At 44.2% G+C, this 16,734-nt stretch overlaps 1 protein-coding gene across 1 annotated transcript in view; it reads right to left on the bottom strand.

The window, feature by feature from the left end:
- The window catches only part of LOC137432284 (SH3 and multiple ankyrin repeat domains protein 2), a 910,319-nt gene extending 893,940 nt beyond the window's left edge, over positions 1-16,379 (bottom strand). The window contains 1 exon segment of the mRNA XM_078782990.1: positions 16,245-16,379. The gene's annotated coding sequence lies outside the window, so the exon portion shown is untranslated.
- Between the last annotated feature and the right edge of the window lie 355 nt (positions 16,380-16,734).

Below are 16,734 nucleotides of genomic sequence, written 5' to 3'. Positions count from 1 at the left end.
TCACCCTCCCTAACAATACCCATGACTACCCCACACCCCTCATCCGACTCCACCACCCCTCACATTCCCCCATCAACTATTACCCGAGCTAACAATACCCATTACCCCACCCCCCAACCCCCTCACAATCCCTCGTCAACTGTCACCTTAACTAACAATACCCCATGACCACCACCATATCATCCTCAATCAGTATCGGAATCGAAGCTCGCAATGAGCCGTTTCTCCATGTACCGTAGCTGACAGGATCACTGTGAGTTCACAATGTGACGTCACTGGCAATCTCGAAAATCAACAGTTTAGGGTTTTTTTGGGCACTTTTTGATTGGCAAATAAAAAAAATTCCCTTCAAATTAGACCATAATTAATGATTGCCAATTGTTTTTCAGAAAAAATAAATTGTGTTTGGGCTCCGCTTTAAGGGTCTTTTCAGTCATTTGAGTCTTGATGGTGCGTTGGCTCTTTATGGTTTTTTCAGTCTTTTTTGTCTTGATGATATTTTGGGTCTTAAGGATGTTTTCAGTCTTTTGGGTCTCAAGGGTCTTTTCAGTCTTTGGGGTATTTTCAGTTCTTGGGGTCTTTTCATTCTTTGGAGCTTTTTGGGACTTTAAGGATCTTTGGGGTCTTTTGGATCTTCAAGGTCTTTTGGGGCGTTAAGGGTTATTGGAGTATTTTGGGTCTTTGGGTCTTTTGGGTTTGGTTTTTGGTTTTGGGGTTTTCATATTTGGTTTTTGGGTCTTTGGGTCTTTGGGTCTTCTGTGTCTTTTGGGTCTTCAGGGTCTTTAAGGCTCTTTGGAGTATTTTGGGTCTTCAGGGTCTTTTGGGTATTTGGGGTCTTTAAGGGTCTTCAGGGTCTTTTGGTTCTCTTGGGTCTTTGTGGTATTTAGGGTCTTTGGGGTCTTTTGGGACCTTTGGGTATTTTGGGTCTTTTGGTTCTCTTGGGTCTTCAGGGTCTTTTGGGTCTTCAGGGTATTTTGGTTCTCTTGGGTCTTTGGGGTCTTTAAAGGTCATCGGAGAGTATTTTTGGTCTTCAGGGTCTTTTCGGTCCTCTGCGTCTTTTGGATGTTTAAAGGTCTTCAGGGTCTTTTGGTTCTCTTGTGTCTCCGGGGTATTTTGGGGTCTTTGGGATCCATTGGATCTTTTCAGTCTTTTTGGTATTCGGGTTCTTTTAGGTCTTTGGGGTCTTTTAGGTCTTCAGGGTCTTTTGGGTCCTCAGGGTCTTTTTATGGTATTTAGGGTCCTTGAGGTATTTGGGGTCTTTTGGGTCCTCTGGGTCTTCTCAGGCTTGTAGGTCTTCAGGGTGTTGAAGGGGGAGAGGGGAGGGTCTTTTGGGTCCTCTGGGTACTTTAGGTTAAGTATTTCAGGTTACATTTGTGGGTGGAGTCAGGTCAGCTGTCCAACCAATGGGTGAAGAGCGGACATACATACATACATACATACATACATACATACATACATACATACATACATACATACATACATTATATATAGATTGTTAGGAATGTAAGTTTGCCTTAAGAATGGGTGGTTGTTCTTTAGATTGTCTGCCTAGTGGTATGAATGGTTGTTGTGCTTGGTTTATGCGTTACGAGGAACTTGACGCGGAAGGAGGGCAACACGGCCTGTGGTCAATCAATACAACATCGATTAATTTATCGATTTAATTTCGCGGGAGTATAGGGGGTTGGATGAGATTGATGTGGCGAAGTAGTGGGGAGGAAAGCATTGGGTCAGTACAGGGATATTGGGATGTTTTTTATTCGGGGAAAGAGGAGGAAAGAGTTTAAGGTTAGAGATGAACACTGACAGCACATTCACTTTTTGACGACACAGTGCCATACACATGACAATCACCGATCCACACCCAAGCCACACACATGACAATCACCGATCCACACGCAAGCCATACACATGACAATCACCGATCCACACGCAAGCCACACACATGACAATCACCGATCCACACGCAAGCCACACACATGACAATCACCGATCCACACGCAAGCCACACACATGACAATCGCCGATCCACACGCAAGCCACACACATGACAATCGCCGATCCACACACAAGCCACACACATGACAATCACCGATCCACACGCAAGCCATACAGATGACAATCGCCTTCCAGGCCTATGTCCATGTTCCCCTCTATTCCAGATGCTTCTAGCAGTTTTTGTTAGTTGAAGTCGTGTTTGTATGAGTTGTTCAATTTGACTTGTTGCTCAAATTGTTTCAAAATATTGTGTCAAAGTGTTGTTCAAGTTGAAGGAATATTTCAGATTCAGTCTCTATCTCCTTTGTTTGTTTCGTTCTTTCCTTTCCTTGTTGTATTTTTGTCTTTCATCACGTTCTCATTTCTCTCTCTCTCTCTCTCTTTCTCTTTCACCAGCCGCGCCACCTACATTATTTAAAAATAGCTCCTCCACTTCCCACCCTCTATTTACCACAACTGGCCGATTCTCTCACACTTTGTATTTTGTCATTCTCACCCTCCTCCTCAAACAACTCCTCCTCTCTCCTCCTCCACTTCCTTCTCCTTCTTTAACAGTTAGCTTATCCCATAAAATAAAATACAAATTCTCCATACTTTCTCACCCTTCTTCCACCAACTTCCACTCATTAATAGATCCTTTCTTCATAGCTGCTCACATGACTCCTGTGGCCCATAATTTAATATGGCAAATTAAATAAAGATGCCCACTGGTTAATTAAAATGTTCCATTCCCTCTTTCTTCTTTTCCCCTTTCCTAACCCTTCTCTGCCTCTTCACTGCCTAACATACCGGTATCCTCCACATCTGTACCCCTCCTTCCCATCCAGAGTCCTCATGCTCCCCCCACATTTCTCTCCCACCATTTTCCCCACCTCACCCATTTTCAATTTCTCCTTGTCCTCCCACCCCATGCTTGTGCCCTCTCAACCTCCGCCCGTACTCCCTCACCCTTTCTGTATCGTTTGCATCTGATATTGACTCTACTTGGGGAAGTCTTCATGAAAACATACTCTCTCTCTCTGTCATGTACATGTTTATTCCACTCCTCCACATATATGATATCCATCCTCTAGGCACTGGTGTATGGGATCATGTGATGAGACATTGGCGAAAATCCGCTTGCTTTCTCATCACAGAAGTCAAACCTAGCAATAGGAAAACCTTAGATCATTTTGCAACAAGTATGTTCATGTTCAGGAGAGCCAGGAAATGTCACCTGGCTATAATGTTTCATACTCAACTCTCCAACCTGTCTCCTTCTTGGAAGTCCTGGTGGCATCTTGTGAAGTTAATCTCTGGTGTATGCCACCTCCCCCATCATCACCTCCCCCATCATTACCTAGATACTGACTCTTTCACCTGAGAAGGTATAGAAAGTTTTGACTGCCTTGACTTTGCCTTGGCAATGGTATCAGTACCCTTGTTCTTCAATCTTGCTCTGCTGCTCTTTTGTACGCCGCTCCTTCCCTATTCCATCCCCAGCGCTGCATGACGTCATCGCCGGGCATCGAAGGGGGCCCAGCGATGACCTTCGCCGAAAGGGAGTACTCCGTTTTCACTCCGTTTGTTTGTTTTCTTATTACTTGCAAAATCGAAGATTTTTCAATCGTCACGGAACTTCACCATGTTGTATAGGTCGTCCCAATTGAGAAGCCTATTAATTTTGAGGTCAAAGGTCAAAGGTCATCTGGGAGTCAAATTTCTAAAATCGCCATTTTAAATCCGATTAACTTGCAAATTGAATAGCATTTGTATATTGAGTCAATAAATTGGGAAATTAACTATTTTTGAGGTCAAAAGGTCAAAAGGTCAACTGAAGGGCAAACTTCCAAAATCATCAATTTTCATCCGATTGAATTGACAATTGAACAGCATTTGCACATTGTCACTAAATAGGAAAACCAACTATTTTCGAGGTCAAAAGGTCAAAGGTCAACTCTAGGTCAAACTTCCAAAATCATCAATTTTCATCCTATTAACCCGAGCTTTGATTGAGATCGTCAATTTTAATCTTGATGAAATGGACAATTTGCTGTATCAATGGAAACTTTTGGTGGGGGGGGGGGGGGGGGGGGGGTGCGGATTTTGCAAGTATCATGCTCTGCATGACGTCTACTGGTTTGTTTATTTGTCTGGGTAATATCTCTCCGGCCCATCCTTTGAGCTCGGAAGCTGAAATATTTTACGCAATAGTGAGCACGTGCTTTGGCAAAAACGGTATTTTTCATTTTTGATTAATCAGTTAATTGATTAATTATTCAATTATTATCGATTTATTAATCACTTATTTATTTTCCTTCTCATCTCGGCAATATCTCAGGCACCTTTCGATCTAGGAAGCTGATATTTGGACACGACAATGATCAAGTGCTTTGGTTGTAAAGGGCATTTTTACCTCTGCCACCAAAGGTGGATGGAGGTTATGTTTTCATCCCTGTCTGTCTAAAATATTTTGGATCTATTGATTAATCAATTAATCAATTTATTATTTATTGATTAAACAATGAATCAATTATTTATTTATTTTCTATTAATGCCCTATTTAATTAATTTTCAAAACGTTACAGCTTCAGATGAAACACTGGTGGTTTAGGTATGCTATTAGCCAATTGATTAAGAAATTAATTTATTTATGATTATTATTTATTTATTTTAATTACGCAATTAATCAATAAATTATTGTGCACCTCTCTCTCCCAATACCGTCTCTATGTGCTGGCAATGCGTGCACTGGAGGATGGATGTTATTTATTTATTTATTTGGCATATGCACTTTGAATGTATCTGTACTTGTCTTATCCTCTGTCTGCTCTCTTCATCTCTCTCATTTTAGACAGTTTTGTGGACTTTTTTTTTTTACCATCTCTGTCCTTCTATTGCCCCCATCATCCTTCTGACCACTCCCAGGCTTTCCAGGTTGCGCTAGCTTTTCCAGCAACCTGTTCCATCACCACCTCCCAAAATCCAGGTTGACAGCTCACCTGCACTCATTTATTCCTCTTTTTCCCCCACTTGTGGAACAGTCTTCCTTAGTAATTTCAATCATACTCTTCCCTCAAGAGTTTCATGTTGGCACTATACTATCGCCTTAAGTCATCATCCATTCACACCTGTGATCTATTCCTCCCACATTAACCCTTCCTCCCCACAGCCTCCTCCTCTAACACGTAGGCCATATTTACTTCTCTCTCCTATCTCCTTTTCCTGTTCATCAATTTTCTTCTTTGCTGCAAACACCTGTTGTCTCATTGCCCCAGTCAATGTGTTACCTCTACATGCTCTGTCACTCTGCTCTTCCTCGAGTTGAGATTTGTATAAAAGATTGCCCATGTTTTGGTTGATGCAATGATTTTGAAACGTGACCATGTACTTTGGCTAACAGCCAATTTTGATGAACTAATGAATATTTTTAACCTTTTTAAACTTTAACAAAAACACATTTACCAACAAGCAAAACAATCATTCTTGCTCAGTAATTGAACATTTTAATGAATGCATTTTTGTAGTTTACATTGGATAATGTCATCCCGGAGGATCCATTCATAGAAATCTAATTAGCACGATCCTTTTTCATATCTAATCAATGTGAACCTCTAATATTTAATCGAAGTCCTAATTGGATGAAACTTTTTGATCAACCTTCATATATGGGCATGTGTTTGTGTTGTGCCACAGTGTGTGAAATGACATCACATTGAACGTCTGCATGATGACTTGGCACTGGAATGAGTTTACTGTTACAGTTTGGATGTTGCCATCACATTCATTATAGAAAGGCTGCGACGGATTGTCATCGGGTTGGGTTGCGGTGACCACGTGGGCCTATCGTGGTCACTGCGGCAGTCCTGTTGTTTTCTCACCTCCGTGCCATGACTGATGGAACATCGACTTTTTTTTTCCTTTCTCCCAAGATAAACAAACCTTTTTATTGTTGTGCTTTTGTAACATTCGCAGTCATTCTTGTCCAATTTGTCCAGTTACCAATTGTCCAATTACCTGCACAAATTTAGGTCCTCGGTGTACTTCTTTCAGGTGTGGATCCCATCAATTTACTGGAGGTGTTGTGTGTTCCCAAAGCAGTGTATCTGGATAGAACATTTTCAGATATCAGTGCAGCCCTGCTCTTGTTCCCATCAAAGACTTGCAAACCAGCTCACTATAAAAGTTAGAATACAGTTTCAAGGACCTTCCGTATAATGCAACTCCATGTTCAGAATGTGTTGCTCTAAAAATGGGTTCCAGAATGGGTGGGTGAGTTTTGCTGATGCCATTGAAATACAAGTGGAGTGTTGGCTTTAATACCAGGATTTATGGAGAAACTAGAACGACACTCTTCGACGTCACGACGTCGACCGATTATGCCTCCATCATCACATCACATCATTATAATACTTGTACCAAGTTTAATTTAAATCCATACAGCTGTTCTCAAGTTATCACATTTTTACTTGACATGACCTCTGACCTTTGACCTCTTGACCACAAAATTTAATCAGTTCATGTGTACATCACGATACATACCTGTACCAAGTTTTAATTTAAATCCCTTCAGCTGTTCACAAGTTATCACATTTTTACTTGACATGACCTCTGACCTTTGACCTCGACCCCAAATTTTAATCAGTTCATGTGTACATCGCGATACATACCTGTACCAAGTTTTAATTTAAATCCCTTCCGCTGTTCACAAGTTATCACATTTTTACCTGACATGACCTATGACCTTTAGCAATTGACCTCAGGACCCCAAAATCTAATCAGTTAATCTTTACATCATTATACATACCTGTACCAAGTTTGAATTAGATCATTTCAGCCATTATCAAGTTATCGCGGAAACGAAAACCTATCACAGACGGATGGACGGACGGACGGACAACCTGAAATCATAATGCCTCCAGTGTCTTTGTCGGTGGAGGCATAAAAACATTTTGATTCTTCCCTCGTACACAAAAGTACGCATACAACATTGGTGGCATTTTGTCATCCTCCTCTCCGCCGGCCTCTTGCTCTCTCCTCCCGTCCCCCTTTTATTTGTATCCAGCATCTTTCGATGGGATAATAACTGTTCTGGTACAGTTGTAGCAATGGGTGCTGCATCTCAGAGCAGAACATCCCTTGCAGTGAAATTTAAGCCGGTTGTCCAGCTTGGAATCACGTGGAAGTAAAAATGATAATACTGTTGCGGTTTTGAGAACCCACACTTGTAAATATAACATCATTAAAGGTTCAAGGTTGCACCCCATAGGTAGGCCACAAGCAACACGTAGGTCACCATAGGACGTCCGTTATTTCATAGTATGTGTTTAGATAAGGCCATTCCCAATAGTTGCATCTGCGTTGCTTAAAACAAATAAGAGTAGGCCTCTCGTTCATTTTGGCAGCCTCCCTCCAAGCGATGCCATCAAGCGCTCTCCAGTCTGTGCCCCATCGGCCCTCCCAATTTGTTACGCTCCTTGGCCAGCAGCCTTCGCTGCCCTTGGGCTCGCTCAACCCAGCCCAAAAGCCACGAGGTGAAGCCCGGAAAAAGGGGACGGAGCGCAAGGATGGAGGTGCGGCCACGTCAAGCAGCCATCAAGGTGGAGCCGGTAAGCCATCACCAGCCAACCAGGGCTGAGGTGAGATCGCCTGACCGGGCGTGGTTGGGGCTTCGAGAGCGTTCGCTGGCTTGGCTTATAAAAGCGCGGACACAAAGCCCTCAGGAGGACTTACGCAGCAGCGCTCATTACAAAGAACTGGCCAGAAGAACTTCGTGGTATAAAGAGCGCATTCAGAAGGACTGGTACGAGAGTTGAGTACGAAAGGGAGAGACGCGCTGTGGCAACCAGCTTTACAAAGGGCGAGCATGCAGCTCGGCACGCATTGCCGAGAACTGCAGCGTGCAGAAGGACATTGGGGAAGGGGCGCTTGGAGCGATCAGAGTAATACCGGGAGCGCGTGTAAAGGCGCCGGTACACATATTACGTACGCGGCTAGGCGTGCAATAACCGCCAGCTTAACGACCTTTCCCCGACACAATAATTATCCGCTCGCGCCTACGCTACACGGGAAGAGCTGCCTGCCGTCCACCATCTGCTGCACGGAATGAGTCAAGGACTGGGACGAGCTGTGAACGCCATCGCCGGACCTTCCACCCTACCTTCTACATCCCCGCGTGAGTCTGCGTCTAAGACCGAGTCTGAGAGCGAACGGGCCCGAGTCCAAGGGAATAAGTAAGACTGTTATTAAGGCTGCCCTGTGTCCTTTTTCTTCCTCTTTCTTGTACATTCTTTCGTTTCCTCTTCTTTGTACATTGTTAATAAATCACCTTGTTCTTCCTGGTTTCTTCCTAAATGCGACCGTCCTGGTCTTTTCTCCATTGGGTAAGCGTGGCACGATCAGGAACCGCTATAATCGGGTCTAGTCATTGTTAACGGCTCGGATCACGGATTGCTATCCGCTCGGCATATTCCATCGATATCCGTGATTCGGGCGGGAGTTATTTCCTCGTTTCCGGTCAGCGTTAGTACTTAGGTAATAGCGAATCCCTAGTCCTAAAAACCCGACCTAACGCTGCCCGGGAAGGACGTTATAACCCCCAGGATCGCGTCGGTCAGATAAAAGACAAGGGGATTAATCCCCCCTTGATAAGGGGAAGGCTAACCCCTGCTCTAGCAGGGAAAATTGCCTTAAAATGCAAGTTGTTGTTGTTGTTTTTGTTGATAAGTGGAAGGCCGACGTCGGAGATCCGCAACAATACCATGGAAACTTTTGCAAAGGTATTCCTATATTTTTTTAAACCAGTACCATAGCCACATCGTTCTTGTGAAATGGGTAACTACAAATGTAAAATACACTTTACATTCAAGGAAGAGACGTCATCTCATTTTTACGAATATCCAATGCAACAACCAGTCGACAAAACATGTGTTCATCATAACGACATTCCACTGCAACAGAGTTGGGTCCTCCTTGTACTGTCTGTAGAGGTTTTTATGTGATCTCTGGAATGACCCAAACCCACTAAGGCAAACCAGCTCACAAAAGTTCTCTCACTTTGTGTGTAGCCCAAGCCCCAAGCGTATTGTGATATCACGCTTTCCTGATTATTTGGAACTACTTGTCCAGAAGCCCACTTTGTGCCTCCTGGTTATGGAAACTTGTAACAACTTTTCTGATTCTTGATTCATAGTGATTGGAGCAACATTGTGGTAACTTTTGTAGTTTTCTTGCCTTTCTAGCTAGCTATCGTGCACAGAAATGTTGGCTGCTGGTTTGCAGACATTTCCTGGGGGTGCAGCTTTCCGCTGATACAGTGCCCTCACTATTAGCAGTACACTGGTACTCATTTCGCCGGCCTTGCAAGGAAGACGCGCTGAGTCAACCCTTACCTGGAGTTATTCAATATCCCAAGCCAGCCACCCTAACTATTAGGCCAATACCAGGCAGGCTTCCTTGCCTTCCTAACAAAACGTGAAAAAGCTTATTGGAGAAGTTTTTTGCACTCACAGGTTTTAAACCTCTTTTTACAATTAGGACAATTTTGAATGGTGTTTCCTTTTCATGGGTAGACGTTTTTCTTGTGCACAAGAATCACACGGTACAGTTTATCACACGTAGATCAGACTAAGCTAGACTGGTAGATTAACCTCCAAGAGTAAGCCAAGTAGGATTTTTTGTTTTTTACTGGCAATGCAATGGTGACATGACATCATGATTCTCCTGATACGAGCTCCACTTTCAGAAGCCTGCAATGCAAATCCTCAATACTGCTGAATAAATATTTTTTATCAAATGAAAGTTGACAAAGGCATCCTAACCTCCATGGGAAGTAGAGTGAAGCTGACAATTCAGTTATTCGCCTGTCAGTGGAGCAAAATAATGGAAATGAGGGTGGAACGCATGTTGTATGTATGTATGTACATATGTATGTTCTAACATAAACACCTACTTCTACCTGCCTAATATGAATCACTACACTTGGAAACACACAAGATCCTATCACTACCATCTCGATTACTTTCGCACACAGCAGAATGGCATGAAAGACATTCTTAGCACCAGTCATGCGTGACTCCGAATGCTCCACAGATCACTTCCTTGTAAAAAAACTTCCTGCAACTTTCAACTCATCATACCTAGATGAAGGACCGCTTTCCAACTGCGCCTAAAACGCTTGATGTTCAAAAGCTGGAGTCATTGGAGATTCTAGCTCCATTACAAACTACAATCACACAAGCTCTAAAACTATTTAACACCCGATTTATGGTTGTGGGTGTTACATACAGTATAAATCGATGAACCAAAGGACCAGGAGGCGGGTTTCAACCAAGGGCAGTGTAAAAAACATTCCCCCCCCCCCCTTTTTAAGGCCATTTTTCCTGCTAGAGCAGGGGTTAGCCTTGCGGGCCCCATGACAATCATCATGTTCCATTTTTGAGGCAATGTTTTTTTTGGCCGGATGCCCTTCCTGATGCCAACCCTTTAGTCACCTCTTACGACACGCAGGCATACGGTGTACCTATTCTAAACCGGGGCACACACCAGCACCAAGGGCAGTGTATTCAATCCCAAACCGTACGGCATAAATTACTCCAAAGCGAGCATAGCACACACCGAGAGTTCAAGCACCTCAAGGCCACACTTCAGTCCTGTCCTCGCGCTCAAAAACCAACCACCGGAAGTCCCTTACAGAAGATCCGGGCATTCAAATAACTAACAAACTAATTATTGTGTTAACATATTATAACTAACTCACTATTTATTGTGTTACACTATCAAACAAGGAATCAATTAATGACACATGGAATGCCCTCATAAAAACTATCTGCAATGTTTTGCATTCCACTCGAGGTCACCCAAAGTGCAAAAATGTCGACTGGTTTGATGACAATGATGAAGGAATAAAAGAATTACTGCAGCAAAAGCAAAAAAGTTGCAAAGACTATCTAAAAAACAAAATGTGTGAACCAGAGAAAAAGCTCAAAGCAGATTAGTCTGATGAAAGATTATCTGGTGGGGAAACAAGGAAGAAGGGATTGAAACTTTAGCTGCAAAGAATGACTCTCAAACCAAGGTCCATACAGAAATGGTTTGTTGAGATCGGTGTGGAAGAACTTGACTGGCCTGCACAGATCCCTGATCTCAACCCCATCGAACACGTTCAGGATGAATTGAAATGCCGACTGCGAGCCAGGCCTAATCGCCCAACATCAGTGCCCAACCTCACTAAAGCTCTTGTGGCTGAATGGAAGCAAATACACACAGCAATGTTCCAACATCGAGTAGAAAGCCTTTGCAGAAGAGTGGAGGCTGTTATAGCAGCAAAGGGTGGACTAACACCATATTAATGCCCATAATTTTGGAATGAGATGTTTAATGTTTGGTGTCCACATACTTTTGGTCATGTAGTGTATATCTGTGCAGTGTCTGTGTTGTCACTACTCGCTCAAACTTTTGTGAAATCGTACCAAACTTCTGGTATGCACCTATCTATCCCGTGTGTATGTCCTAAGGGTATTTTTTTGAAAATTTATATTTCTTTTTTGAAATTCAACTTCAATGTTTTAAATAAAATGTAATATCACTTATATTCCAAATACATTTGTGCAAAATAATTGTTTGTATTATGATTGGTGTAAACCATGACAATACAGCAACTCAGGTGCAGTCATCCATCTACTGTATATGTCCACATGCAGTCATGTGAAAAAGTAAGGACACCCCATGTAATGTTTTGACTTTTTCAACATATTTCAACATACAGCTATTTGATCTTCATTACAACAATATTGATAGATAAAGGTGATATAATATAACAAATACCATGAAACATTTACATTTTGTAGTCCATTGAATAAATTTAAATAAACAAATGCAAATTTGGCATGTGGAAAAAGTAAGTACACCCCTACATTTATCACTACTTCAAATATCTAAAATTAGAATCAGGTGCACGAGCTCAAGTGCAAATGATTAGACCATCGTTAGAGAAGATCTTGGAGGAACCTGTCTTATTTAAACCTCAGACATTTAGTTTGATTTGCTCTTTGTTGTTGAAGTGTGTGGCGTCACCATGCCGAGATCAAAAGAGCTCTCTGAGGCCTTCAGAAAGAAGGTTATAGATGCCTACGAGTCTGGGAAGGGATTTAAAAAGATCTCTAAACAATTTGAAATCAATCATTCGACTGTCCGGAAGATCATCTACAAGTGGAGAAGATCCCAAACAACTGCCAACTTGTTCAGGCCAGGCCGCCCCAGCAAGTTCAGCCCGAGAGCAGACCGCAAGATGCTGAAAGAAGTCTCTAAGAACCCCAGAATGTCATCACGGGACCTACAGGTAGCTCTTGCCGCTGTTGATGTCAAAGTGCACGAGTCTACCATTAGAAAGAGGCTGCACAAATTTGATCTACATGGGAGGTGTGCCAGGAGGAAACCTTTGCTGTCCAGAAAGAACATCAGGGCAAGACTAAAGTTTGCCAATGAACACCGAGGCAAATACCAGCACTTGTGGAACAATGTGCTCTGGACAGATGAGTCAAAGGTAGAACTATTTGGCCACAGTACCAGAAGACATGTTTGGCGAAAACCAAAGACAGCATTTGACCACAAGAACCTGATACCAACTGTAAAGCATGGTGGTGGAAATATTATGGTTTGGGGGCAGCTTTGCTGCATCGGGGCCATGGGCAGCTCACCGTCATAGAATCCACAATGAATTCTTCATTGTACCAGAGGGTGCTTGAGGATAATGTGAGGCCGTCTGTCGGAAAGTTGAAGCTCAACCGAAGGTGAACCTTGCAACATGACAATGACCCTAAACATACCAGTAAATCCACCAAGGAATGGCTGAAAAGAAAGAAATGGAGGGTTCTGGAATGGCCAAGACAAAGACCGGATCTAAATCCCATCGAGATGTTGTGGGGGGATTTGAAACGAGCTGTGCATGCAAGAAACCCCTCAAACATCACACAGCTGAAAGAATTCTGCATGGAGGAGTGGGCAAAAATTTCTCCCAGTCGATGTCAGAGACTGGTAGACAGTTATAAGAAACGCCTACTTGAGGTTGTTTCTGCCAAAGGGGGCAATACCACCTATTAGAGCCAAGGGTGTACTTACTTTTTCCATATGCGAAATTTGCACTTATGTTTATTTAAATTATACAACGGACTTCAAAATGTAAATGTTTCATTCGCCAAAATTTATTATATTTATATTATTTATTATATTTATATATTATTTATTATATTATATTATTATATTTATTATTATATTAGCTCAAAAAAATTTCAATTAGCCAAACTTGTAAAAATGCGATTTGAACTTGTCATTTTCAATGAACATGTACTCGGTCATATGTGACAGCAATGATGCATGAAAGGCATCAATGGAAAGCTGAGGATCTCCTCTTAATTGTTAAACCACATGTAAATTGTCAAGCTAAATAACCTTTGCATATTAACCCCTTGATTTCGGATTAGCTTTTTTTTGATACGCACTGTATATATGTATATATATCGATATATACATATTTAAATATATATACATATATGTTAAACAGACCAAACCATCGCTCACCCTCAACATAGACAATACACGTATGTTCATGAATACTTGGAATAATTACCAGCAGGTGAATATAACGCCGGAATATAACGCCGGCTCTGGTTTCAAAAATCACCAGAAATCACCAATTTTACTTTCAAGGAAACGTGTGAACTCCGTCTCTACGGCATGCAAGCAAGCTCTCTCCGTGGCTTCGGTGCAAATGGAATTGGAAGCAGGTAGTACATGTGCGGCGGGCCTCGTGTCACACGTGGGGCGGTGACCGCGGCCTGCTCCACACGTTGTCAACCACAAAATCCATGGAGATTTGTTTTCTTCATTCAGCGCCACCTCCTGATGCTCATTACCCTACTTTCAAACATCTACACCGAATTCGAGCGGAAAGTACAGGCGTTCGTACATATGCTAAAATAATATATAATAAATAACTACAACCATTAAATTACTCGTATAAAGTGAGGGCAACACCAGCTGGAGTAGCTCCAACATCCAGGCAGAAATGATGATTGAATTGGACCATTCGAGTGAAGCTGCTCGCCCGACATACATACAGGTAGGTACACATCTCCCAAACAACCCCAGCTGGTTTTGTCAAATCAACAACTATAAGGGAGGTTGGAGGACAAGGTCGGAATGAAAACTTTTTGTAATCACAATTTGAAGAACAGGTGGGACATCTGCCAATTGGCACAAGTCTGCCAAGCCTGCGCTATCCAATTCCTACCAATGTATCAGGCACACTAAAAGTAGGTCACGAATGCAGATCAAAGTATGTACATCGATGTTACCATGCACGGTGAAAGAGAATTAAATACCGCACGAACGACAGCGGCATGCTGGTTTCACTCGAATTGCAAAAACAGTTCTCCGACACCATGTGATCTACCTTTGCTCAGCAGGTACCAATTGACACCGCACGCGAGACTTGTAGCAATTAGTCGCACCGACCAAAAGCCACGCACGATATGGATTCTACTACTACTGCTACTACCTTGTGGGGCTTCTGGCCCAAGTCTTTCACGAACCGGATGGCCAAGGCTGACGTTCGGCTGGAGGTGATTTGTCCATGAATTTGTCATTTGTTTCCAGGGATGACAAGGATATACCTCACCTACTCTTCTTGGAAGACCCCGTAGGATCTATAACGTCCACAAAGTCGTGCGAGCAAATGGGACATCCAGCTTAATGTGCATCCCAAGAATAGTTTGATACAATGCGGACAGAGCGTATATACATATTACGTACAGGTTGCGTCGGGAATGGAGCCCAGGCTGGACAACCAATGGGAACCATCCTGTCGACACGTGGACGATATGGATGAAGATCTACCAAAGATCTATCAAAGATCTCCCTAAGATCTACCAAAGATCTATCAAAGATCTCCCTAAGATCGACCAAAGATCTATCAAAGATCTCCCTAATATCTACCAAAGATCTATCAAAGATCTCCCTAAGATCGACCAAAGATCTATCAAAGATCTCCCTAAGATCTACCAAAGATCTCCCTAAGATTGGCTTCGTCCACTTTGGGATTTTATGGAGGTTCCTCGGCGAGATGCACCTCCAGCGGAACACCAGGTTTGTAATGGAATAATTGGATATTCCAAGGTGGAAATTCAGGACTCATTCTGCAAGTGTGACTCCAACTATAGATTCACGTTTCACTACTCCCCCTCCCACTTACTCAGGGTCGTCACCACCTCCACCTGTTGCTTGCAATTTTGCAATTTTGCAGCTGAACGAACACAAAGGTGAGAAGTGTCGTCAAACGCCTGCGTGGCCATATTTAATACACCGCAAGGGACACCTGGAGCAACACTCTTCCCTTGGGTCCGGGTCCGGACACGTCAATATGACGGCAAACGAGCACCGGGCCGGTTACAGGTCATTCGGTGTAGATTAAGGTGCAAATTGGTGTTTTCTTCGCACCTGTGCATTCCATGCCTTTTGAAACACGTAGCCGGAGCTTCGGATACACGAACCGAGATCTGTGCGAACCTGCTCGGATTATGGGCGAACACCCGGCAGGATTATGGGCGATCCGGAAAGCACCCGGCAGGTGAGATCAAGCACGGGAACAACATTGTTCGCGAGATGCAACCGAACGTGCCCGAGAAGGTACCACGTGGTGTGTGTGTGTTATGTGGACCCGTCGTTGGGAAGGTGCGTCGTGCGCATCGCGGAGGGGTTGCAGCGCGCGCCCCGTTCGTGCGTCCTCGTACACGGCTCGTGCTGCGCGGCCTGAGTGACGTTTCCCGACAAAACCTCGAACGCACGGAACTTCACAACGGCCGGATCATCCACGGCGTGCACCGAACGTGCGGGTGCTGCGAAAAAGCACCAGTTTTTATTTTACAGTGGGCGGGGGTGCACCAATTGCACGGAATATCCCCCTCCTCGCCCCCACTTCCCAATTTCGCCCACAATTTTTTCCCACCTTCCCACCACACCAGCGTTTCACGTACGGACCCCGCACGTAATCGTCCCATAACCAACCGCCGCGGCTCAGCGCATTGGCGGCGCCCGGGGGTCGGGTCAACCCTGTGGCTATCCCACAATAGCTCGAAGACCCCTTCGGTCGATACGTCGCGCTCGGAGCGGCCGCAAGGTGCGCGCGCATGCTCGTGCACAGAACGCGCGTGCACGGAGCGCGCGTGGTACAAGAGCATCATTGCAAAACTCGCACTTTATCATCCACCCACCGGTCATGACGTAACTCGGCTTCCAAACACGCACACCGGGGCGAGTGGTCGCACGATCAGACGCTGCCTGGTGCTGCACGCACTCCGGCGAGAACGCACTTTGAGCGCGAGAGGCAGCGCGCGACCACCCGAGCACCCCTCCTCTCCCGCCTCCACCCTTCCCGCTCTCCTCTCGCCCCCGCCACCATTCCCAAAAGCCGTCCGTGCGATCTCCTCCCTTCGGGGTACGAGTGCCCCCGCCGGGGTCACCGGGGAGATCTGGTCGCGTCGCCGGGAGACGCGTCAAGGCTCCGAGAAGAAAAGGGCAGGCGGTGTGCGCAGGTGCCCTGACAGATTACGCGGAGAGGATGTGCGAGGCGTGCTTGCTGTGGATGCTGTCACGGGTGGGTGTTTTTCTATGGGGGGGGGGGGAATGCTGCTGGAATGATCTTAAGGGGCTGTATATGCACTCATGACGCGCCACCCAATTCGGAAAACGCATGTAGCGCAC

Source organism: Myxine glutinosa, chromosome 8, assembly GCF_964187855.1.
Source record: "Myxine glutinosa chromosome 8, kmMyxGlut1.1, whole genome shotgun sequence".
Lineage (NCBI taxonomy): Eukaryota > Metazoa > Chordata > Myxini > Myxiniformes > Myxinidae > Myxine > Myxine glutinosa.
Note: the sequence above shows the minus strand (reverse complement) of the source record. Positions and strands in the feature narration are given on the sequence as shown.